The sequence below is a fragment of the Panthera pardus genome, unplaced genomic scaffold, assembly GCF_024362965.1.
Source record: "Panthera pardus isolate Hobbes unplaced genomic scaffold, ASM2436296v1 HiC_scaffold_16, whole genome shotgun sequence".
NCBI classification, from domain to species: domain Eukaryota; kingdom Metazoa; phylum Chordata; class Mammalia; order Carnivora; family Felidae; genus Panthera; species Panthera pardus.
In genome coordinates, this window is record NW_026526721.1 from 79844494 (window position 1) to 79870658 (window position 26165).

General features: G+C 48.5%; 1 protein-coding gene across 4 annotated transcripts in view; it reads right to left on the minus strand.

The window, feature by feature from the left end:
- Window positions 1-26165, minus strand: part of ST6GAL1 (ST6 beta-galactoside alpha-2,6-sialyltransferase 1) — a 119445-nt gene that overhangs the window by 66778 nt on the left and 26502 nt on the right. For 2 of the 4 annotated variants that reach the window (XM_019463462.2, XM_019463460.2), the window contains exon 2: window positions 24336-24466. The exons of the other annotated variants lie outside the window; for them this stretch is intronic. The gene's annotated coding sequence lies outside the window, so the exon portion shown is untranslated. The remainder of the gene's footprint in view (window positions 1-24335; window positions 24467-26165) is intronic. 4 annotated transcript variants of the gene reach the window in all.

Below are 26165 nucleotides of genomic sequence, written 5' to 3' on the forward strand. Positions count from 1 at the left end.
AGGGGCGGAAAAGGTGGGAAGTCAGGCAACCATGACAGGTAGTGATGGAGAACTCACTGCGTCAAGTACATGAGCCAGCTGGTTCCAGATAAAGCCAGGACCTGGTTTGTATTCTTAATTGGAATTTTTACAGGAAATCAAGAAAGACCGAGCCATGGGAAAGGACAGCAATGGTTTAAGAGAGAGGGACTTGGTTCTTCATTCCAGGTAGCCACTCACAGGGTAGTTAAATACAGTGGTCAATCCTGATGCCTATCAATACATCATCTTAAATGTCAATACCCCTGACTGAACATGAACTATGTATGTATCAGGTGCTGTGCTGGGCAGTTTCTCTCTCTCCAATTATCATAATGACCCTGCAAGGTAAATGCACGTCACCTGCATTTTATAGATGAGCATCTTTACGGGAAGAGCTAAGCCCCTTGCCCAAGGTCACGCGTGCAGGTAGAACAAGGCTAGAATTCAAAGCCAACTCCAAAGCCCATGTTTACAGCACACAGAGGAAAGACTACCCCTACGAGTCAGGGCAGGGAAGGGAAGGCTTCCTGTGAAGAAATAAGGTCAGAGCTGGAAGGATGTGTAGGATGTGGACAGCTGGAACAGTGCTAGAAAGATATCCAGGAGGTCCTGATGGTCCCTGGGATCCTGTGACAGAAGACACTCAAATTCAAGTGCCTTGCAGTTATACCATTTTTCAAAGAGTAAATGCTACCTGATGGGCACTTTAGGATTCTAATTTTTTATTCATCTCCTCCCCACACCTCTTACCGTCCACCTGCTGGTTCTAATTCTACTCTCTAGAGGAAAACACATGTCTCTTCTTTTGCCAAGAGGGCAATCCTTCAGGACTATTACACTCCCCTGAACCTTCTCTTCTTCAGGCTAAAGATTCTCCTTCTTTGAACCATTCCTTCAATGGCATGGCCTCTGAACCCCTAACAGTTCTCCTCACTCAACTCTGGGCCTGCTCTCATTTGTCCACATCACCCTGAATAGAACTAAACAGTTTCCAGATGTGGCCCAACTAGTATGCAACAGGAAACTGACTACACCTCTACAATGCAAATATAAAGAGTTTCTGGGTAGTTTTTAGCAGTCTCGTGTGAGTGACTCTCTCAGTTGAGCGACCACTGAAGTAGAGTTCATTAGCCTTTTTTCCAAGTCCTCCTCTATCTAGTCCCATCCCCAGGTGGCCTGCCTTACTTATGCCACTGGTATTCGGACCTCACATTTCATCCTCCACTTAGCCCGGTGCATTCTTTCTTTCTACACTTAGCCCCTCTCCTAGCCTGTGAAGCTTATACCGAACCTTGACGCTGGCACATACCACATTTGCTAGGACAAATGATAGCTGTGCATCATCCATAAATCAGCAAGTCCTCCCGATGTATTCCTCTAAATCACGGACGGGCACTAGCCTCCCAACACAAAAGCATTCTTCGGTGACAGCCACAGAAACAGTACGTGTGAGCCAATGGAAACACCATCCAGGCCACATTTTCCACAGTGTTCCCGAGAACAGAAACCCCCAGTTATTGAGACAAAGATGCTCAGTGTCTGACACAAGAGTTTTAAGTTACTCTATCATCATAACCGACACGTATTTTGATGCGACATCACATGTCTGCCCTCGAGGGAACACCTGGGATGGTCTTTAAAATATAGGTTATGGGACCATACACAAGTCTCACGGTGCAGACACCACAAAGAGCAACTCAACTAGGGTACAAGGGGCTGGGCTGGACCGCCAACTCGGAAAGAGATTATCTTTCATAAAAAAATATTATGGATAGAGAGAGGCTATGGTGCTTTCCCATATGAGCCCCAAATTGAAAAGTCTCAAGTCATGGAATTCTATGCCTCACGTCCCAGGGTGAGGAGAAGCAATAGGATGGACTTATATAATATATATAATAAATAGTTCCCTTAGTATCATAGTTATCACTTACTAAGTATTGCCACATGCTATGCATTTTACACAGGACATTTCAGTTATTGCCTCATACTCATGGTTTGTAATTATGCCTCTTGAAAATTTAAATTATATTTCTCCCTCCCTTGGGTTTTCCCATTCTCTAGAAGACAATGAAGACCTCCCAACAGCATTTCAACAAAAATATTTACAAGTTTTCTCCAGACCCTGGCAATTCATTTGGCCAACTAACCACCTCTTTCGTAAGTATTTCTCAAGATTTTCCTGAGAATAAGGCACTGGGCTGGGCACTACGGATATTTCTTTTTTTTATGTTTATTTATTTTAGAGAGAGAGAGAGAGACAGAGACAGAGCGTGAGCAGGAGAGAAGCAGAGAGAGAGGGAGACACAGAATCGGAAGCAGGCTCCAAGCTGTCAGCACAGAGCTCGACACGGGGCTTGAACTCACAAGCCATGAAATCATGACCTAAGCCAAAGTTGGACGCTTAACCAACTGAGCCGTCCAGGTGCTCCCAGGCAGCTACATTTCTTACATTGATCTCTCTTTAGCCACAGTCTTCAATTTTCTTTCCCCGGGGCTTGTTCTAGGCTCTCTCCCCTTTGTCGGCTGTGAGCCCTCAGGTAGGTTATGGAAAATACTGATACAATGCCCTTCACCTAAAGAGGACGGATGTAACATGCACGCGGGAGCTAGCTTATCTCCAGGCACATAGGATACTTAATAAATATTAGGGATTTTTCTTTCTTTCATTCTTTCCTATGCAGCCAGCCAATCTGTGTCTTTTCAGAGAAGATGGGAGTAAAAAAGGAGTCCAATGATTCTGTTCTCTCCCAGGACATCTCTGAACTTTATGTCATTTGCCACCACCAGGGAATTAAGCCTGCCTGCTCTGCATACCACATTTAAAAAAAAATGTTTTTAATGTGTATTTACTTGAGAGAGAGAGAGAGAGAGAGAGAGAGAGAATGCAAGTGGGGGAGGGGCAGAGAGAGAGGGAGACAGAATCCAAATCAGGGTCCAGGCTCTGAGCTGTCAGCACAGAGCCCGATGCGGGGCTCAAACCCATGAACCATGAGTTCATGACCTGAGCCGAAGTCAGACACTCAACCTACCGAGACACCCAGGCGCCCCTGCATATCACATTTTTAAAAAGGGGGGGGGAAAAGACTTCAGTTCTGGATATATTTCAAATCATGGTTCTTTTTATATTTTTCCTTTCCCAACACTATTCTTTTTATAAAATCCAAAGAAAGCAAACTGAGATCATTGAAATCCAACTCCCAGAGAGTCGGGGTGAGATGAAGCTGGTTCAATGCCAGGCTCTGACCAACAGTTCAGAGATCTGTCTGCCACCCTTGGCCAACTCTTTTCTTCCTCTGGTTTCCTGGGACTTATCATCAGCTTGGGTCTGGAAGTTTGTGTCCGCCTCCCCCCGGCACTCAAATTCATATGTTGAAATCCTAACCCCCGGAGGTGAAAGTATTGGGACATGATTAGGTCATGAGGGTGGAACCTTCATGAATGGGATTAGTGCTCTTAGAAAAGAGGCCCCACTGCCCATTCAGCTCTATGAGGGTACAGTGAGAAGGCACCAGCTATGAACCAGGAAACGAGGTCTGATTTCAGACTTCCAGCCCCCAGAACCGTGAAAAATAATTTCTCCTGTTTAAGTCACCCGATCTGGTCTTTTGTTATAGCAGCCTGAATGGACGAAGACACCAATCACATCCTTTACATCCATGTGGAACTGTTTACTAACTTGTCACTGAAATGAGTCATCTGAAGATATACCTCTTAAACACATAACCACTGTGCAGTAAAGAAAACCAAAGTATAACCACATACAGCTGCTCAAAGTGCTAAAGAATATATAGCTTAGGGGAGAGAAATGCCACTAACCAACAGTCAGTGGGTCAAAGAGCAATCTCTCTACATTAGACATTCTTGTCGTCTTGTTGTTGCTGCTGATACAATGACTGATCACTAAGGTCCACAGGATTTTATTGGATTCAGTAAATACTAACTGTGGACCCACTATGTGCCAGGCATGGTGCTAGGGGGCTGGACCAGGCAAGGACAAGATGTAATTTGCACTAGGTTCCGTCTGTCAATCTGGATGTTATTACCTTACTGTCAGTCACTTCCCCACTCACTCACCCACCCACACCCAAAAGACGGTTTTTTAATAGCTAAAAACAAATCCTTCAAACAAATCACTTCCTCAAGCCACCGCCTGATCTCTCCTTCCTCATAGCAGAGCTTCTCGAGTCACTTCCCCACTTTCCACTTGTTCCTCAAATAATTGAAGTCAGCCCCCATCATTCCACTGAAATTGCATTTCTAATTGCAAAATCTGAAGAGCCCTCTCCAGTACTTCTTTGTGAGTCCTCCCCAGGTCTCCGTCTTCAAACTCCCTCCTTCTAAAGTCTGACAGGCATACTTTGAGGTTTCCCTCCTCCCTCCCCATTTTAGCCTCCTCTGGGGACCAGCTTCCAGAGCAGCCCAGAAATGCCCACGTCCCCAGGGGTCCAGCCTCAGCAGGACCTCTGTTAACACACAGACAACGCCTGCCTCCGTGTGGCCAGCCACCTCTGGCATCTCCCTCAGACTCTACACCACATCTTTTAAGAAACATTTTTAAACTCAACATCTGTACAGAAACTTTGCACTCCACATTTACTCGTTTTCTTAAGTGCATGAGCCACCACGTGCTCGACAAGAATCTTCGTGCTTAGGATGCAACAGGGAATAAACCAGATGAAGATCACTGCCCTTAAAAAGGGCAGAGTGAAACACAAAAGCCCCACAAATGTAATAAATTATGTAGGATCTTAGAGGATACTAAGTGCTATGGGAAACAGAGCGGAGCGGAATGTGGAAAGGGAAGGATCAGAAGTGCCGGGGTGAGCCAAGTTTCCATTTTAAAAAGGTCAGAGAAGGGCTTATTGGGAAGGGAACATTCGAGCAAAGAAGTACAGGTAGTGAAGAGTGAGCCCCAGCGATATCTCAGGAAGAGCGCGGGCAGGAGTACACAGGTGAGCACTGGCCCGGATGCAAGGCACAAAGGGAAAGGGACAGAGGGAGGGGATCCCAGAGGAACAGAGACAGCCAGGTGGGAGGTGGAAGAGATCAGGTAGCACCTTACAGGTCATGGTGAGGACTCTGGCTGTCGTTCTAACTAAAAGTGAGAGCCACTCCAAGGGTTTGGCAAAAAAGAGCAACTTTGACCTGACTCAGTGTTGCCAGGATAGCTCAGGCTGCAGTGTGTGGGGAGAGGGGTCAAGGGTAAAAGCAAGCAGACCACTGGAGAGATCCGAGTGTGAGAGCAGGAGGCTGCAGTGGAGGTGGTGAGAAGGAATGTATTTCAGGGTGCTTTGAAACTCAAGTTTGATGGATTTGATTTGGGTGTGAGAGAAAGGTCAAGGGCGATTCCAAGGCTTGGGGCCCAAGCAGCTGGAAGACAGGAGACCAGAGGTCAGGAGAAAGGTCCAGGCTGGAGGTATAAATGGGAGGTTCTGGATCCTGTGGTCGAGTTGTTCTAGTGCAGCTGCATGGGTGTTTGCTCGCCAGCAAGAGTTCCTGGGTTTAAGCCGGCCTCTGGCACTGTTCAGCTGCGTGATCTCAAACAAGCTACCCAACTGCTCTGAGCGTGCCTCCTCACCTGTACAGTGGAGAAAACCAAAGTACCTACCGCTTTGGGGTTCATGGGGCGGGGAGGGGGGTTGGAGAAGAGGCAATTCACGTTAACTACCCTGCACGCAGAAATCAGCCTTCAGTGTATGTTAGCAATTGTAACCCTCTCCCTCCCTCTCTGCCTTTCTTACTATCTTGCTAAGCCTGGTATCTTTGACTTTCCCTTCTTTCTTACCCCAAATTCAACGCATTCCACTCCCCAAGTGCTCCTGGATCACTTGTTCGTCCTGGTACCTCACTATCCCCACGACAAGCCAATCAAACTAAATAGGAAACAAAGTTCCATTTCTACTCTCAAAACATGTCTTAAATCTGTCGCCATCTCTCTTTTCTCATTATTTCTCCTCTGAGCTCCCAATAAATGTTACGAACCCTCAACCTCAATGACTGCTCAAAGCAAATTAAAATACAATTTTAATTTGCTTGCATGTCCCTCTTCCCTTAAAACCGCAGGAATTTCAACCACCAAGTAATAATTAGCTCCATAGCCCTGGAGCCTTGTGTTCAGTGCCCAGACCATGATAGGTATCCAATCAACATGTTGACCAAAAGAAAAAACAATTTTATTGGCTACTGTTACCCGCTAGACACTGAAATTAAGACACAATCACCACTACCTCCAACATAAACTACAGTCCCTGCCTTTCAGGAGTTTTGAGAAACAAACTAAGTACACCCGAGGCAGAAAATAAACCAGCTGAATAAATGTAATGAGACCATTATAATGAAAGGGCAAGCTGTATAATATTGACTTGATTTACATAAGGAACGCCAAGAAAAAGATACCATCTGGGCTAGATTAGAAATGAAGACAGATGGGCCGCCTGGGTGGCTCAGTCGGGTGAGCGTCCAACTTCGGCTCAGGTAACAATCTCACAGTTTGTGGGTTCGAGCCCCCCATCCGGCTCTGTGCTGACAGCTCGGAGCCTGAGAGCCTGCTTCAGATTCTGTGTCTTCCTCTCTCTCCACCCCTCCCTCGCTCACACCCTGTCTCTGTCTCTCAAAAAGGAAACAAAGAAAAAAGAAATGAAGACTGAGACTATTATTGGAACGGCTGGCTATAACCAGAAGCCTTCAGGACAGAAAGATGGGAGCAGAGCTTTCAAATAGAAGGTGGGGAAGTGAGACAGGCCACTGGGGCCTTCGCCAGTGGTCAGGGAGAGAAAGGACAATAAAGTGGAGAGCGCCCACTTCTAGACGGAGGCCAAAAAAGCTGCTGCAGGGAAAGATGGCTGATAGGTAGTCAAAAAGGGGAGTGTGACAGAGGACCCTCCATCTTACCATGAGTGTGCGCATAACGTAGAGCCAAAAAGTAAAATCTGTTCAAGGAAAACAGGGCTTGAGCTGGAGAAAGTCCTCAGATTCCTTCACCTCTCCTGGGGGATTTTTATTTCTCTAACACGGCAGATCTATCTACTAGAAGATGCGATCTCCTTGTGTTCGGCACACAGAGGTGGGGGCTCAGACGGTCTCCCTATACAAGTGAATACACACAGGTATCCCGTGGTCCCAAGCCCCAGGTTGATGAAATGACACACAGCTCACGCTCTCTTCTTCTCATTTCATCTTCCCAGCTGTCATCACTCAAGGGCAGTCAGACTCCTGGACCTCAACATCCTTGCCCCAGAGCCCAGCAGTGTGCACACATCTTTCAACATTCTTAGCCGGAATAGAGCCTCCCCGAGAGTCATGAGTGACAGGAAATCTCTCTCTGCTGCAATCACCAAGACATGACTTGAGGAAGGTCATGGTTATCCACATTCATAAACGTTAGGGATGACTTCAAACATGAATACAGGGATCAGCCATCCCTTTGAAGCACTCTGAACAAAGCTTTACGCTCTGTCACCAGTCAGGGTAACCAATCCCTAACTTTCCTCCTCATCGAGAGAAGCAAAACTTCATATTATCCCAATGAGACACAGTAGCGTAGGCATAATAAGTTCTAATGTGTGATTCACACAGACACAGGTCTGAAGTCCAAGTCCGTTGCTTACTAGCTCTGTCACCAAGGGCAACTTAGCTGAATTCCCTGAGCCTCAGTTTATTCATCTGTAAAACAAGGATAGTGTTCCCTATATCACACGGCTGCTGAAAGTATTAAATGAGAAAAGATACATAAAGCACCAACACACAATCGGTGTTCAGAGTGGCAGCTATTATCATGGATCTTAGAAATCAAAGTGTCCAAGGCAGTTATTCAGTAGGCTTCCATCAGTTTTAGCAGGGTCTTAGAGATGCTCTTGGTCTCTAGGAAAGCCGGTGCTGAGTTTTGTCATCAATGCTGCGGTTAAAAACAGGACAGGGGTCAAGCTTTCCTCCAGGCTCTGATGAGACAATGTTCCCTATGGTCTATGATTTATATGCCCCCAAGATGGGCCTTAAGAACTTCAAAACAAAGGCACGACCCAGACATATAGAGAAGAGACAGACATCTGCCCACCATCAGTCCCCAAGGAAAATGAAGTATTCTGTGCCCTCATGGTAGGACCGAGAGTCTGGAGACTCAGCTACAGAGGAAACTGCAGAAGTTTCCCAGGGCCCAAAGCAGGGAGTGATGGCCCAGAGACAGCTTCTCACTTCGGCCTCTGCCATCCCTTCCTTCCTGCGTTCCCTCCCAGAGTTGGGATCCTTCCTGACTTTTGCACAGCTGCTCCACTCCACCTCCGCTGATATATTAGCATGAAGGACTCCTGGTGCGTGCATGCCCAGGGCAGACGCTGAGCGGCCACCGGGTCCTCGAGGAACTGACCAGCCCACCCGACACATGGTGTCACCACCGACCGCTCGATCACAAACAACAGGACCTCTGAAGGCAGCTCATTCCGTGTGCAGATCGTTCTCCGAGTCTAGAGGTTTAGAATGTAGACTCACTGATCCAGAATCTACTTCCCTTAACTTCTGTCTTCAAGAGCTAGCTGTAGGACTAAGGAGCTTTTAAAAGATGAAAATCTTTTCACGGCAAGCTATCCTCTGAGTCAGTTCATGTCACAATACTCACAGCCACCATTTGTAGGGGGCCAACCGTGAGCCACACCTAACAGGCAGGAGAGCACAACACCGTTTCCTAAACTTGCCAGATCCTAATATCATCCTGGGTACCTGTTTCATCCTCTGCTCCCGGAGCCCCACGCTAAGCAAGCCGAATCAACAGCTGACACAGAGCCTGGGAACTGCTCCTTCACCAAGAGCCCCAGGTGGTTCTTAGGATCACGCAGATTGGAGACGGGTGACCTAGTGGACCCAGCTGTGCCACCACTATCGTTGACTCACTACGGGAGCTTGGGCAGCTTGTAGAACCTCTCTGAACCCCAGTTAAGGATCTGTGATTTCAGAATGATAACAGCACGTGCCTGTAGCGTATTCCGAGGAATAAACTAGATGTCTCAGCCCACAGCCTCTCAGCAGTGATGCCATTCCTGGTCCTAATGACCCTATGAAATTGCAACCCTAATGGAGCTTGAGTGCATTACGCTAAGTGAAAGAAGTCGGTCAGAGAAAGACAAATACCATACGACTTCACCCATATGCCCATGAAACAAAACAAATGAACGAGGGAAAAAGAGACAAACCAAGAAACGGGCTCTTTACTGTAGAGAACTGATGGTTACCAGAGGGAGGTGGGTGGGGGGACTGGGTGAAATAGGTGAAGGGTGGGGGGAGCGCCTGGGTGGCTCAGTCGGTTGAGCGTCCGACTTCGGCCCAGGTCATCATCTCGCGGTCCGTGGGTTCGAGCCCCGCATTGGGCTCTGTGCTGACAGCTCGGAGCCTGGAGCCTGTTTCAGATTCTGTGTCTCCCTCTCTCTCTGACCCTTCCCTGTTCATGCTTTGTCTCTCTCTGTCTCAAAAATAAATAAACATTAAAAAAAAATTAAAAAAAAAAGAAATAGGTGAAGGGGATTTAGAGGGGGCACCTGGGTGTCTCAGTCAGTTAAGCAGCCGACTTCAGCTCAGGTCATGATCTCACGGTCTGTGGGTTCGAGCCCCGCGTCGGGCTCTGTGCTGACAGAACCTGGAGCCTGCTTGTGATTCTGTGTCTCCCTCTCTCTCTGCCCCTCCCTTGATTGCTCTCTCTCTCTCTCCCTCTCAAAAATAATAAACACTGAAGGGGATTAAGAGTACACTTGTCATGATGAGCACCAGGTAACGTACGGAATTGTTAATTCACTATATTGTACACACGAAACTAATATAACACTGTTAACGATACCAAAAGTAAATTTTTAAAAAGGGAAAAATAAAAAATTAAATAAATACATAAAAATAGCCACCCTAGTAGTTTTACTCAGTGCTACACAAGTCGCAGTTCAAGTGTCTGAGGGACCAGGATCTGAACTCAGATCTTACTGTCTTTAAAGCCTACGTGCCTACACCCAGCAGTAGGGGGAGGCGGAATTAAACAGGCAGGGGCACAAAAGGACCTGCATATCCAGGTCTGGCTCCAAATTCTTGCCTGGCCCCAGCTCATATTTCAGCCTCAGCAGCGGCCGGCCGGCAGGAGCTCTGGCCAGCAAGATGCCCCCAGTATCACAGTAAGGAAAGAAAAGTTTGCCTCGTACTTCCTGCTGCCCCGGCTTCTACTCCTCTTCTGAGTACCACCCCGTCCCCTTCCTTTTGGGACCACCCAGAATCTGCACTCTTTCTCCAGGTCTGCACCCAGCCTTAAGGAGCTCCCCTCTTGGGAGGCAGGCTGGGTGGAGAGTTTGAGAGGCTGGCCTGGGGACCAGGGCACGCTGTGCCTCACTCTACAATTTCGAAGCTTTTGCAACGTTACTTCACCCCGTGCCACCCCCTCTCGGCTGCAGGGCTCGCCTGCAGTAATGACCTTGGCACAGTACCTGGCTCAATTAATCAATAGCACCACAGACTCAGCCTATCACCTCTCAAGGTCCTTGGACCTTGTACTTAATTAAAGTGGAGTCCACCTATGACTCACACATTAGCAAATAATTCATTCATGAGCCCCCATTCATTTTGTTCAAGTACAGGTGATACAGAAATAAACAGGGTCCAGCCCCTGCCCCTGAGGCCTCGGAGGAAGAGAAAGACCCATAAGATGATGGGTGTAAGCGCATGTAAGGCATTCAGAAATAAAGGCTGGGGTGCCACCAACTCCACTAGAGGAAGTCAGGAATGGTAATGTTCCTCCTGGGCTCTGAAGGATGAATAGGAGTTTACCAGGCAGAAAAAGGCATATCCAGAGAGAATGGTAGTCCAAAGGCTTAGCTATGAAAGAAGGCCCATAGTAGTCACAGAATGGTGAGAAGCTATGAGGGGTGAGGGTATGAGAGCTGCAGTGATGGAAATGGGGTTCAGAATTATCTGCTCCAGACAGAAGTGTTTCTCGTCCCAATTTACCCAAGAAACTGGGACTGGCAGAGGTTTTCTAAGCAAGCAAGTGACATTATTATTTTCTCTAAGCTCAGTGTTGAGTTCCTGACACCAAAAAGGGGCTCTGATGGGGCAGGAGAGGTGAAGAGAAGCCATTTCAGTTGATAGAGGAGAAGGTGCCAGAGACTACCTTTCCTCACCCCTGGTCTGACCTGCAGCCCCACCAACCACCGACCTGGCAGATCCTGAACTTGAGTCAAGTCCCCACCGGAATAAGAAGCTCCAGAAATGGGATATCCGTGTTCACAGAGTGATGGCAAGAGAGGAAGGTGAGAGCCACAGCTGGCACCGGCTGCAGAGGTAACCTACAGGTGAGTCGGGAAAATGTCCTTTTGTGTCTGGTGGCTCACGGCATCCCGAAAGGAGGAGGACAGACCTCGGGTACTTCGCTGTTCTCTCCAAGGCTACTTTCTCATCCATTAAATGGAGATAAACCCCACATCAAAAACTCATTCTAAGGGTCTGTTTGTTTCTAGTGGCTAAGGGTCCATTTGTTTAATCTTGTGGAGGAGGGAGACGTCAGACTAAAAGACCTCAAATATAATGGGGCCCCTGGGGCACATGGGTGGCTCCGTTGGTTGAGCGTCCGACTCTTGATTTCGGCTCAGGCCATGATCCCAGGGTTGTGGGATCAAGCCCTGAGTCGGGTTCCACACAGAGCATGGAGCCTCCTTAAGATTCTTTCTCTCCCTTTCCACCTCCGCTCCCCTTCCCCACTCGTGTGCACTCTCTGTCTCTAAAACAAAGAAAATAAAATTGTCAAATACGATGGGCTCCACTAAAGCACAGGATGGAATCAGCCCCCCCGAGACACACGCTGGGCTGTGGTCGATTCCTAGGAGAGGAATCTGATCAGTCCCTTCCAAGTTGCTTTCTGCCCTGCTGGGCTGTTTGCAGTTTCTGTCAGATCGGATCACATTTCCCACCTGAGCCAGGGGGCCCAGGAGAGCTGTGGGCCTTGCAGCCGGGAGTCTCAGAGGGCTCACATGACAGGCTGGCAGGGCGCAGCTGTTCCTGGCAAGGGCATCAATAATACAGGCCTTTTTCCGCAAACTCTGGCAAACAGTCTAACGTGACAAGTGAAAACATTGTGTCCAAATTCTCACTGGGGCTGAGGGCAGCAGAGGCCAAAATAACTCGCCTTTATCAGGGCTAAATCACCAAGTGAATCAGAGCTCTGCTGGGCTGGGGTGGCAGCCAGAGGAAGCTGCTGGTGATAAGTGCCAAGAAACATAGGGGGAACGGTGGAGGAGGGAGCAGCAGGCAAGGTCCTTGCAGAGAACAAAATGCCTGTATTGCGTGAGTGCCTGTCCACGGAATGTTGCAGAAACCCAGGGGCACCCAGAAAGGAACCCGTGTGACTTGTTGGCTGGGGAGTGAACTGGGCCATGGATTTCATCTCAGCAACAGCCAAAAATCACTGCGACCACCACAGGCAGCCCAGAGACGACTGCAACAGGAGGCCTTACGAAGAGCGGGCCAACCGCCCTTCGTGAGCAGAGGGACTAGTGGGGTAGGGTTCAGCAGGATTTTGTCTCCTTTATGCTGTATCAGCACCAAAAACAGGGCCTGGCATCAGCGCACTCCGTATGAATGACTGAAGAAAGGCGTGGTGTGGACAAAGAACACAGGCTTTGGGCACAGGAGCACCGTCAGTAACCGAAAATTTAAGCAAGCCACTTGTTCTCTCTGAGCCTCGGTCTCCTCATTGGGTAAATGGGATAATGCGCCTGGAAAGATGCCTATAAGAATTAAAATAATGAATGTAAAAGCCCCTAAAATGATGCCTGGTAGGTAGCAGGCACTCAATAAACGGACTTCTCAGAATTAGACCGCAGTCTTCAAATACTTGGAGACCTGCAGTATCAGCTGTTTCCAATCCTTGTGGGGGGGGGGGGCGGGGGGAGATTAGAAGAGATAATAAAAAGAATATAAAACAACAGAAGATGATGAATCAAAGGGAAGTACAGGGAGACCTCTAAGGTCACGCTGCCTGGGTGGCCTTGGTAAGTCAAATTTTCCGTGGGTCTCAGGACTCCCTATGGTTAGATGGGGATTGGGGTTGATCGGTATTCTTCAAACCATGCTCCAGGAACCACAGAGTCCGTGGAGACCCTGAGGGGCTGTCTTGGGGTAAGGAGGTGGGAGACAGTGGGCCCTAACACAGCTTCAGGAAGCTCCCCACTGAAGGCTTCCTTCTGAAGAAACTTCCACACTCTGCCCTGAGTCCTTTAAAAGTCAGTGCTTTGGGGGTTCCTGGGTGGCTCAGTTGGTTAAGCATCCAGCTCTTGGCGTTGGCTCAGGTCATGATCTCACAATTCGTGGGATCGGGGCCCCTCTTCTGGCTCTGTGCTGGCAGTGTGGAGCCTGCTTGAGAGTCTCTCTCTCTCTGCCCCTGCCCACCCTCCCCCGACTCTCTCTCTCTCTCTAAGTGAACTTAAAAAAAAAAAATTAAAAGTCAGTGCTTTGTCCAAAGTCACCAGGGTCCTCCCAAAGACCAGTTCTCTCCAGGAACCTAGTCCAGCACTAGAGGAAGGCGAGGAAGGCACCTGGAGTGCAAAATCTCAGGGGCATGTGAGTCCGGGGTTGGCATCTGAGCATGAGTGCCTCTTTAAATCTTGCACCTGAAGCATCTGGCTTGCCTGGCTACTACCAGACCTAAGTCCCCAGCCCTTCTTCAACTCCCCTGTTCGGCATTGGGCATTTCCCACTCTGGAAATCTCTCACCACTACCTTCCATGGCACTGCCTTCCGTGGTAGCGTTTTGCTTTCTGGCTCCCCTCCTTCCTCCTGGGCAAGAAGAGTGGAATAGAGAACTGGAGGGGAGGAGAGCATGGCAGGCGAGGGGAGGGCACGCTGTGGGGAGGGGCCGGTGAAGCTGGTATTGAACACGCGGAGCGTGAGGGATTGGCCGAAGTGCATGAGGCAGGTCTGGACCCCAGGAGAAGAAGCTGGAACAGGGAGATTTTCTCCCCGCACTTGAGAGAATCTTCTCTCGCATCCACTTCTTCCTGCCTCACCCTACTGGCACAGCTAAAGTCAGGTCCACATCACCTAATATCAGGGCCCTCGCAGTAGCCTCCCAAACCATGCCTGCCTCCCACCTCTCTCCAAGTACAAGACTGTGCTCCACATCCGGCTCCGGACAATTACGCCCCTCCTTAGAGACAAAATGGCGTCTTCCAAGTTTGCTCCACTAGGTCCAAATTCCTCACCCCCACCTCACCCGCAAGCCTCCGAGCCACACCCCACCACATGCAAATGTGCCCCTAAGCTGTAGGTGACCTAAGGCACCACTACTCCCTGAATTCCTCCAAGCCCCCTGCTCTGACTGCTCCTGCGTTCTTCCCCCAGCGCATCCTCACCGCGCACCCTGATCCCACCTATGGAATCTTTGCACTGTGAACAGCACACCCACTCTCCTCTCTTCCCAGATCCTGCATCCAGGCCTGTCAAAGTCTAGAGCCGTATGCAGATGTTGGAGAGTACGCTTCCCTCTCTCTGCTCGGCCAGTATTTTCAGTACGTCACTATTGCACAAGCAAGGCCCTTGCCTTGTCCTCAGCAAAGAGCTACAGGGTGAAAGGAGCACCTTGCTCTGTAACCACCATGAGACCCACACCTGCAGACAGGAGACACTGAACAGTGAAGCTTCAGTGGGAACATTGTGAGCCACAGAGAAACTGCCCTCTCCACAGTTTCTCTCTTTATTCCCCTTTGCACCTAGCCCAGCTGTGGCTCCAGCGGGCACTCCATAAATGCTAATTGAATTCATTAATTAGATCCTCCTGCTGGGAGAACGGAACTAGCCCCAGAATGATTATGGAACATTTCCATAAAAAATAATTTTCTTGGGGCGCCTGCGTGGCTCAGTCGGTTGAGTGTCTGACTTCGGCTCAGGTCATGATCTCACAGTTTGTGAGTTCAAGCCTCACATCAGGCTCTGTGCTGACAGCTCGGAGCCTGGAGCCTGCTTCGGAATCTGTGTCTCCCTCTCTCTCTGCTCCTCCCCTGTTCACACTCTGTCTCTCTCTCAAAAATAAATAAAGATTAAAAAAACATTTAAAAAAATAATTTTCTTGGGGCGCCTGGGTGGCTTAGTCAGTTGGGCATCCGACTTCGGCTCAGGTCATATTCTCATGGCACACGGGTTCGAGCCCTGCATCGGGCTCTGTGCTGACAGCTCAGAGCCTGGAGCCTGCTTCGGATTCTGGGTCTCCCTCGCTCTCTCTCTGCCCCTGCCCCATTTGTGCTCTGTCTCTCGAAAATAAATACACATTAAAAATAATAATAATTTTCTTGCCTTTTCCATGTAAAGATGAATGACCCCTCCAATGATGAACATGTTCTAAAACTGGATGGTTGCACAACTCAGTACATTTACTAGAAGTCATCGAATTTACACTTAAAGGAAGTTAATTTCATGGAACATAAATTACACCTCAGTAAAAGTGTTTTTAAAATATCTGTGTGATGATCAAAACCACTGCGTTCAGATAAGTAATAAGCTGAGTAATGAGCACACTTAAAAACAAACAACAACAAAAACATAACCAGGCCCTCCCTGTAAGGTGTGGCTCTGAGCTCAGCCTTGGCCCCCATGGGCCAGCAGCAGCTGTCAGTGGTTGGGTCCGGGGAACCTCCCAGGACAGTGTGGCTGGTTGGGGTGGGGAGAACACCAGGGCGGCCAGGCATCGGGTCAGCCTACAGTCAGGACAAGTGAACTGATCCTACAGAACATTCCACATGGGCCTCTTCGGTGGATCAAGGCTAAAGAATCAGACCCAGGTCAGAAGCAGCACCCTGAGGAAGTGTCCTCTGGCCTCAGACCGTGGCTCACTTACACGGCACCACTGAACTTCCTCCAGAGCAATTCCACAATCTACGATGTCACGCTCAGTTGTGTTATTATCTAATTAATATCTGTCTCTCTCTGTAGACCCTACGCTACGTGAGGTCAAGGATGTGGCTCTTGTGCTCACAGGGCCTATTACAGAAGCAGGCACATGGTAGAGGGTCATTAAAAAGTTGCTTGAGTGCTAAGTAAGTGAATGGACACTCTTCACTGATGGAATCAGGACAAGGTACACACACACCCACACACACACACACACACCCATTTTCTTTCAGCACAGCCCTGCCATTCAGCTGGATGGTTGGAAAGGGCCCCACAAAGAGGAGAGAGAACCAACGTGCTCTAGGGCAATTCACTACACCTGCCCCCACTGAGCCTCACAACGATCTAGATACTAGATATCGTCAATGCCCTATTGATAGCAGAAACTGGGGTTTTGCAATCAAAACCCAGATCTGTCAGGCCAGAAAGCCCCAGCTCTTTCCCAGTCATCTCTGAGGAGGGAGTGGGGGCAGGCAAGCTCAAGGTTATGACTGCACAGGCAGGTGGTTGAGAGTCTGAGGACCAGTGAGGATGGGTGCTTTCCCCAGGGTCAGGGCCTCCCACATCCTCCCCCGCCAGCGTCTGCCCACAGTGTGTGTGAGCCAGTCCTGAGTGCACAGCAGGCTCGTAGAACAGAATCATGTCTCCACAAGACTGTGGCTCGGAGCCTGAGCCTCACTCACACCTGGACAGCAGCCTATGGCCAGTGCAGGCCTCCAAGAAACTCTCCTTTCTGCCTAGGAAAGCACTTCCCCCGCTATTCCATTTCCCACCGCAGCATCACAAAGTGCTGACGCCCCAGAAACACCCACAGCATGCCCCCCGCCTCCCAAATGCTCCCAAAGGCACGGCCTGAGGCCCACAGTTTCACACAGTAAGGTGTGCATCACACAAGGTGCCGCCCACCCTTACTCCCAGATAGCAGAGCGCGAAGACTAGAAGGACGGACTTGTGCACTGTACGTTCACGAACTATAACTGAAATAAACATTTGAAAACAAGAAGACTTGGGTGTCAGGCCATCTGGGTTCAAGTCCCAACTGAGTCACCACTTACTAGCTATGAGACCTCCCATGCCTTCGTTTCCTCATGTGTCAAATGCGGTATTAACAGCACCAAACTCTTAGGGTTGTTGGGATGAATGAGGTAATGCATAGAAAGCACTTAGTACCTGGTACATAATAAATGCTATAGGATTGTTAGCTACCATTATTATTTTTCCCAGCATAGTAACGCTGCCTGTCCGTCTAGAAGTGAAAGAACAACATCAGGAGATGCTGAGCACAGGGAAGGCCTGAGGCCATGCAAGATTCCCTTGGCATTTCAGACCTCCAAACACTGAGAAAATAGCCATCCTGGCCTAACTCCAGACGCTTCTTTATCTCAGCTGCCAGTAAGTACAGATGTTGGCATACCGGCACCAGGGAGGGACAGGGTGGAGAGAGAGCTTACCCCACAGCACAGTAAAAAAATCAACACTTACAGGCTGTTTGCTCATCTGCGGAAGGGGGCGGAGGGAACCTCCCTGGAAAAATATGCAGCTCTAGAAAATACCACTTTCCTGGAGCCACCCAGAATAATGAAGAAGGATCTCCGATAACTGGCTAACTAGGTCAAAGGACAAAGAAGTCAGGCTTCGGGGCAACTCCAGAAATGTGGGAGGGGGCTTGTCAGCACTAGGTCCTCTTGCTTCTCACAATTAAAGTTTATTTATTTATTTTGAAGGGAGTGGCAGAGAGAGAGAGAGAGAGAGAGAGAGAGAGAGAGAATCCCAAGCAGGCACCATGCTGTCAGCACAAAGCCCAGTAAGGGCTCGATCTCATGAACCATGAGATCATGACCTAGGTGGAAATCAAGAGTCCCAAGCTTAACCGACTGAGCCACCCAGGCGCCCCTCCTTCCTACATTTAAAAAGTATAGCCTGGGGTCTAAATTCACACAGCCAGACCTAAGGAGCAGAAAGGGTAAGAGACATACAACTAGCCATCAGAGAAATGCAAATTAAGACCATAATGAGACACCGTCCCCTATCTATCAGAAGAGCTAAAATAAAAATATGACCCTACCAAACACCAACAAGGAGGTGGAGAAAGTGGATCTCTCCCACACTGCTGGTGGGAATGTTAAATGGTACAGTCACAGTTTGGCAGTTTCTTAAATAAATAAATAAATAAAATACACTTACCATACAACTCAGCAATTGCACTGCTGGGCACTTATCCCAGAAAAACAAAAATTTATGCCTACACGAAAACCTACACAAAATTGTTCACAGCAGCTTTATTTGTAATAGTCAAAAACTGGAAACAACCAAAATGTCCTTCCAAAGGTCGATAGTGAAACTGGTACATCCATACTATGGAATACCAGTCAGAAAAAAAAAAAAAAAAAAAAAAAAAAAGAGCAAATTACTGATACATTCAACTACCTGGATGGGCCTGAAATGTATTATGATGACTGAAAACAAGCCAGTCTCAGAAGTTTGCATACTGTCCATCTCTGTTTACAGAACATTCTCAGAATGACAAAATTATAGAGAGGAAGCACAGAGGGGAGGGGGCCAAGGCAGTGGGACAGTGAAAGGGTGGCATGAGGGAGATCTTTCTGGTGAGAGAACAGCCCATCTCTTGGTCGAAAGAGCGGCTCTGCTAATCCACCCATGCGAGAAAATGACACACATTGTCCCAATCTCACATTCCTGGTTTTGATATCGTGCTATAATCATGTAAGATGAAGCCACTGGAATAAACTAAATGAAGGATGCACTGGACCTCTCTGTACTATCTTTGCAACTCCTAGTGAATCTACAATTGTTTCAAAACAAAACATTAAAAAAAAAAAAAAAAAAAATAGAAGCGCGCAGGCCATAAGCCCCGGCAACTGGGAGTCTAGCCCACATCCTTCTCCAAAATCCCAGTCGTCCAATCAAATTACTTACAATTTTGCATGCAGCATGACATTCAATACGGCCATGCCTTTGCATGTACAAACTTCCACCCAGACTGCCCTCCCTCCACCTAGCTAACTTTTAATTTCCTTTACAAACCAATTCACATACATTCACCTTCTAGAAGCTTCCCTGACTTCCTGTCCTAAGATTGCTCATCTTCCTTTGCACTTCCCTGTACAGACTCAACTGAATTGTAATTATTAGTTTACATGTCATAGTCTCTCACGACATGCAAGCCTGGGAATTGGAAAAGACATTTCCAAACATCTCCAATAAAGGATTTGTTTGTAGAGCGGACAAAGGGCTCGATTCAATCGTAAGAAGACAAAGAAACAAATTCTATTTTTTTTTTAAGTGAACAAAAGATTCTGCACAGACATTGCACCAAAGGAAACAGGCAGATGGCAAATAAGCACACGAAAAGATGATCAGCACCATTGATCTTTAAGGAAATGCGAATAAAATGACAAGATATCACCGCAAACCTAGCAGGATAGCTAAAATTAAAAAGGCTGCCCATACCAAGTGTTGGCAAGGAAATGGAGCACCTTGCCGAAGATAGTACAGCGAGGGTCCAGTGCCTCCTTCATTTAGTTTATTCCAGGTATTCTCAGGTAGTGCTGGGGGGGGGGGGGGCAATGTAAAATGGCACTGCCACTCTAGGGAACAATTTGGCAGCTTCTTAAAAGGTTCAACATACACCCGCCATGTGGCCCAGCCATCGCACTCTTAGGTACTGATGCAAGAAAAAGAATCCAGAGGTCCCCACGACATTTTTTCACAAATGCTTACAGGGGCTTTATTTTAATGGCCCCAAATTGGCAACAACCCAAATGTCTGTTAATGGATAAAAGGATAAACAGACAGTGGTCTTTCCGTACAGCAGGACACTATTCGGCAATAAAGGCATGAACCACTTCCGCACACGACGCGGACGAATGTCAAAATGATTAAGGAGGGCACTGACTGTGATGAGCACCGGGTGGCGTATGGAGGTCAGGAATCACTATATTCTACACCTGAAACTAACATTACACTGTATGTTTACTAACTGGAGTTGAGATAAAAACTTAAAACAAATTAAAACTTAAAAGCGATCATGCTGAGTGTAAGAAGAACACATTCTGTATGATGCTATTTACTTAAAGTTCTAGAAAACGCAGGCGAATCTGCAGTGATAGAATGCAGATTAGGGGCTGCGTGGGGCTGGGAGGCAGGACAGAGAGAGGGGGAAGAGGGAAGGATAAGGTGAAGGAGGAAACTTTGAGTGCTAATGATTATGCTCATTAACTTGACTGTGCAGAGAATTTCATGAGTGTAAACGTGTCAAAACTCATCAAGTTGTGCAGTTTATTTTTTTTTTATTTTTTTTTTATGTTTTATTTATTTTTGAGAGAGAGACAGAGCATGAACGGGGGAGGGTCAGAGAGAGAGGGAGACACAGAATCTGAAACAGGCTCCAGGCTCTGAGCTGTCAGCACAGAGCCCGATGCAGGGCTCGAACTCACGGACTGCGAGATCATGACCTGAGCCGAAGTCGGTCGCCCAACCGACTGAGCCACCCAGGCGCCCCCAAGTTGTGCAGTTTAAATAAGTGCACGTTGTTGTTAGGATTCAATAGAGCTGCAGGGAGAAAATCACAGGTACCATTTAACAGGCATCTGCTTTGTGGGAAGAGCAGGACATAAATAATTATTAATCTTCACTCGTTTTACAGATGAGGAAACTGAGTCAGAAAGGCCAGGTAGTCGTGCAGCTATGGTCAAGCGAGGTTTACACCCAGTTCAAATGGCCTCAAAGCTGGGGCACTTTTCTCTGTATGGTGAGGTGTTCCGACAGTGGGGGAGCTTCCAGCAAGAAGCCAGAAATGATACACCTCGGCCTCAACAAGACCTCTAGGAAGGTTGACAACAGAGGAGGATGAAGAGCTGGCATCACAGAGATGCCAGAGGATCCTTGACATCATTGAGAGGACACCCTCTGCCTTCTGGGTGGCCACTGCCACAAATTCCTCCACTAGCCAAACCCCGCCCATCACAGGTTTGGGGCCAGACAAGCCAAGGCAGGAAATGGGCTGTACCTGCCTCTGGGAACATTCTTCTCTGTGCAGCCAGAGTGGTTTGGTGTGAAAGACCCTGGCCAGACATTCAGCACAGACTCCAGCTCTACCTGTGTCACCGACAAGGCTCTTCCCCTTTCTGGGCCTCCGTTTCCTCAAATGGAAGATGTGAAGGCCCACCGACCAGCTTTCCAAGGACCTCTTTCAGCCCTGACTCGTGTTCTGAGCGCCCTGCTGAAGTGAGTTTTTCCTGCCTCTGGAACTGATCAGGTGCCACAAAGGAAAAAGATTCTTGATTATCTACAGAACTATACACGCCACGCCTCCCTCAACCCCAGCCCCACAAAGACGCCTGTCCCACTCAGCAGTGCCTTCCCAGATCTCCCCCTCTGGCCACTCTGCCTCCTCCCCTCAGCGCTACCCTTCTGCAGGAATCTTCCCAAGACTCTGGCCCACCATTTGCTGCTTTGCTCCGCAGTTAGCAGGGGGAGCACCAAAGACTCAATTTTGGGGGGGTCTGGGAGCCCTGGGACACGCAGACCCTTGAGACAATTTCTCCCTTTAGAATTCTTGGAAATGGTGTATGGCTGTGGGCTAACAGACGTCGGGTACCGTGTCGATGTAGGAGGGCTCCTCCCCTGGTGCCTTGCCATACCAGTGCGCTCAAGGCCCAGCCAGGATCTCCCGACCGAACGGGCCATAAGATGTGGCTAGGCACCCAATCGGCTTTAGGTAACTACCTATGACACTGAAGTAAATCCCTCTTGCCAGAGGAATAATCACTTACCCAAACATGGAGGAAAACCGAGCACATCCACCTCAGTATGTTCGCCTGGCAAAAGCGCATGGAGCCCAGAGGCTGAGAGGGCCTCTGCTTCCAAATGACTCAGAGACCTGGGGCCACCACATGAGTGAGGGGACGAGGCTAAAGAATTCTATGGATGCTCCCAGCTCTGATGCTATCTTGCTGTAGAATGAAGAGTCCTTGGTATCTGAAAGGAACAGTGTGGCCTTTTGTCAAGCCCCAAGCACGCAGCTGCAGCTGCTCACATAGCCTCAGAGATGGAATGATGTACCCCGAGGGAAGGGACCCTGCCTGTTGGAACCTCATCAGCATCATCCAGAAACGCCCTCTCCTGGAGGCGAGCACTTGCTGTGAAAAGCATCCGCTAGAGCTGTGGATTCAAAGCAGGCTGAGTTTACATCTCTGTTGCCTGTGGGCTGTGAAATCTTGGGCAAGTCTCTTTATCTCCACAAGAGACTCCATTTCCACGTCTGCCTCGTGGGAATGAAAAAACCTATTATCCTGTTAGGCCACTGCAGAACTAAATGAGATTCCGCAGACAAGAGTACAAGCACAGTGCCTAGAGCCGTCACGGACCCTTTCCTGCCCTCCCTCGTACACACGGGTAAGCCCCCAGACTAGCATCTGCCCAGGTGGTTTCAGTGGAAAACCAAACCCTGATGAGGAAGGGGACTTAACTCCAAGCACACCAGAGAAGCCCCACATGCACGAAGGCTATGGCAGCAGACGCACGGGAAGGGGTCTGAGAAAGGTGGAGGCAGGGACGGCCCCTGAGACCATCCACCACGTCCCCTTAGCCTTGGCACACAAGGGCTCAGTGATCAGGAGGCCTCCAGAGCCGTGCCCCATCCCACCAGCCTGGTTCCCCGCCTCCCCAGGAGGAGCATGTACCTTCCCATTGGCCACCCACCGCCAGTCACCAGCTGTGCGACCTGGCTTCTTAAACTGAGGGCTTCGGACCAAATGGCCTCTCCAGTCCTTCCCACCTTTCTAATTCTCTGAACTACGATTCTACAAAGTGAACTGGTGCCTAATTGATGCCCCACCTTCTCCCTATCCCCTTCCCCAGAATACACAGGGTGCGGGCAGGGAGTCAGGGAGCCCAAAGGTTCCAGGAAAGTAGAGGGAGAAGGGCAGAGGCTGGGGCTCCATTATGCTAATTTAATTAGCTCTAATCTGCCCACAGCAGGGCCTTGAAGAAAGAGGCTTTTGTTTCAATTTTACATTTGGCAGGAAGTGCTCCTCCTCCTCCTCCTCCCCCCTCATACCCTCCTGTAGAATTTAAGAGTCAAAAGCTCTAATTTCAGTCCTGGCTCTCACATGTAGCCGTGCTGGGCCTTCCTTTTCACACTTCTTTGACCGACTCCTTGATTTTTCCAGGAAGGAAATATGCCCCAGATGTCCATGAGTAAATGGAGAGTTTTTATCTGCCCTTACAAAAGGGTGTCAGTAATTCACAGATTTCCCAAGAAGCGAGAGCCAAGGCGTGGGGAAAGGCCAGCAGACTTCTCTCCACTGAGAAACCAAAGGTTTACCAATCACCTAAGCCCCCTCCCACGGGCAGGGAGCCTCACGACCGCCTCATGGGATGATTAGAACAGAAATCTCATCCGTTCATCCATTCTGCTAATGCTCATTGAGCAGTACTCTCCGCAGGAGAGGAAGGACAAGGAAGATGCACAGGACAGTGACTTGCTTCATGCCTCCCAGCCTGCGGGGGTAGAACGAGCAAGTAACCTGAATCTCCAAAACCAAAAAGCCCTGGTTTATAAAACTGGCTAACTTCGGCAGTGTAAACTTCCCCACCATGGCCAATCTCTAGCTGTCAACAGTTTTTAACAAGCAGTTTGCAAAACTCCTAAATATTTAAAAATCGGCTCTCTGAGAGTGCCCAAACTAGCAGCAAATTCTCCGGGCTCCTAATTAAGGGTTCTTTCGGCCTCACCTCTCTACTTCCGTGCAGGGGGCGGCAACATGCCGTGGGGACTGAAGGACTGAAGGAGTAACCTTAATGAAAATTATCTGAAGGACTGTCAGCAGGGGTAGGATTTCAGGCCTGTTTTATTCTCTTCCATGTCAGTATTTCTCCAGATGTCCTATGAGCACATATTACCTTTACAATCAGAACATATCTAGGTAATTAGTCATTTTTTAGTGAGCTTAGTGGAATGCTTTGTAATAACCTCCTCACATCATTTTGGTCATTCTGTCTCCCTTGGGTGTGAGACAGAAAGAAAGTATCCTAAGAGCTCAAGCTCCCTCGCAGAACAGAGCAGGTGCCCCCTAAGTTAAGTCATTCACGTGAATCCCATGCAGTCTTACCTGGAGGATAAATTCATCCCCTCTGGAGTTCAAATTTCACCAGCAACTGAGAAAAACACAACTCCCCGTTAAGATTCCAAAAGCCCTCCTTGGAAAAATCAAAGCCTCTATAGCCACCAAGTGACCTTGCTCCGCAACGGGCTAAGGTAGAAGCAGGTGGTTTATACTAGAAACAACTGCTCCTTCTCCCTTGAGCTTTAGAGGGAGAGGTTTCCAGCACCTCCAAAGAGGAGACCTCGTTCTGCCCTCTCTGTCCCCAAGCTGGGATTCAAGGGGTCTTACCTCACTGCTGCGACAGAGGCTGGGCACCAGGGCGTGGGCACGCTCAAGGAGGCCAATTCATTTCAGCTGGGGCTCACTGCTTCTCTGTGGGCTGCTGGCCGCAGAGCTCTGCACAATTGGCTCTCCCTCACCTACAGAGGAAACACACACACACACACACACACACGCACACAGGCACACACACACACACACACACACAGAAAAGTTGCCGACAAAGCACCAGAAGCGCATATGTTAACACATGCAGGAGGGCTAGCCCCCTTCCTCCTCCCACTCCTGGCCCTGGTCACTCGTGACACCTCAGAGCCCCTTCCAGAACTACAGCCCCACCTGAAACAGCCAGGTACCTTTCCAGGACCCAAACTCCCCATCTATTCACCCAGACCTACCCCTTCGGGGGCTGTGCAATTTCACTGAGCTCTAGATGAAGCAAAGCAAATTCTACCACAGTCACTTAATCCTGTGCTACTTGCTATTATTAGTAAGAAAAGCAAGAAAAAGAAAAGTACAGTTCTGGCCCCAAGTCTCATGTTTAGATAAGGCTTATGGATACCTGATTTCAATCAACGAACACATCCAACTTGCTCACAGTCTCCCTTTGACCCACAGTATGTTGTTTGGAATGTTACGAATGTGAATTCAATTCCCGATTTATTTCGAGACCATTTTTAACGGAAACTAAATTTTCAGTCCATATATTATTGTAGCTGTCTGGGTGAACAGCATGTTTTTAAAGTAATTGTTTTTTTTCCCAGGATCAAAGAAAGTTATGTTTAATCTAGAAACTTCAGAAAATATAATTAAGTCAACAGAAGGAAAAAAATTACCTATTCCTCTCCACCCAAGATAACTACAGATAACACACTCTTCCTGGTTTTATTTGGTTATCCAGATCTTTCACAAAGCTGCAATAAAGCTAGGCATGACTTGGTTCTGTGTCATCAGCGTTCTCCTGCAGCCCCATTGTAACAGTGATATAACTTGCACCTATGTGGCTATAAATGTTACCCCACCCCCAAAGGCTGGCCATCTCCAATGTTTTTATGGTAATTACAAAGAGTGCTTAAAAGTAAATCTTTGGGGAAATCCAAGGTTATTTCCTTAAAGGCCCGGTCAAAGAGTTTCCAAATGTCTCATCTTGGAATGCTGCCTCCAGGACTTCTGTGCCATATAAGCTGCTCTCAGCCATGGAGAAGGGTGCCCATTCCTCCGCTGCTCCTTCCCCAGGGCCGCCTGGCCCCTCCCTCACCCACATCCTGGCTCACCACGGGTAACACTGGCAGTGGAAATGAGAGTGGAGTGCCAGCCGTGTGGATTCTCACTTTTCATGTTCACATTCAGCTTAGCCCAAATAGAAGATAAGACCTACTGATTAAATGCACTCCCCTAATCAAGCCTGGGGAGGGGGTACCTGAGTGAGAACGGTAAGGAGCAAAAGGTGGGAAACCCCCTGAGGGACAGAGACGAGTGGTAACACACAAGCATGGTGTCCAGGGGGAAGAGACCCTGAGATGCCATGAGAAACAACAGTCATCCCCATGAGACTTCAGACACTGATAGGAAGTTTCATCATCAGATGAAAGTGAAGATGAAATGAGCCATTGAGGGGGTGGAAATGTCAAGGTCCCACAAAGGTTCAGGGCAGAGCAGAGCAAAGGACAAAGGCATCAGCTGACATGGAAAAAGAAAAAGTCACTTGCAGCAGTTGGGCACTTTGCTGCTGTCTGTAATTAATGCTGACAAAACAGCAGGAGCCAAAGTCTCCGTGGGGAGACTGGGTCAGGCTGGGACGAGATCTCTACCTGCAAACCGCAGCTGAGCTGGTGGCCA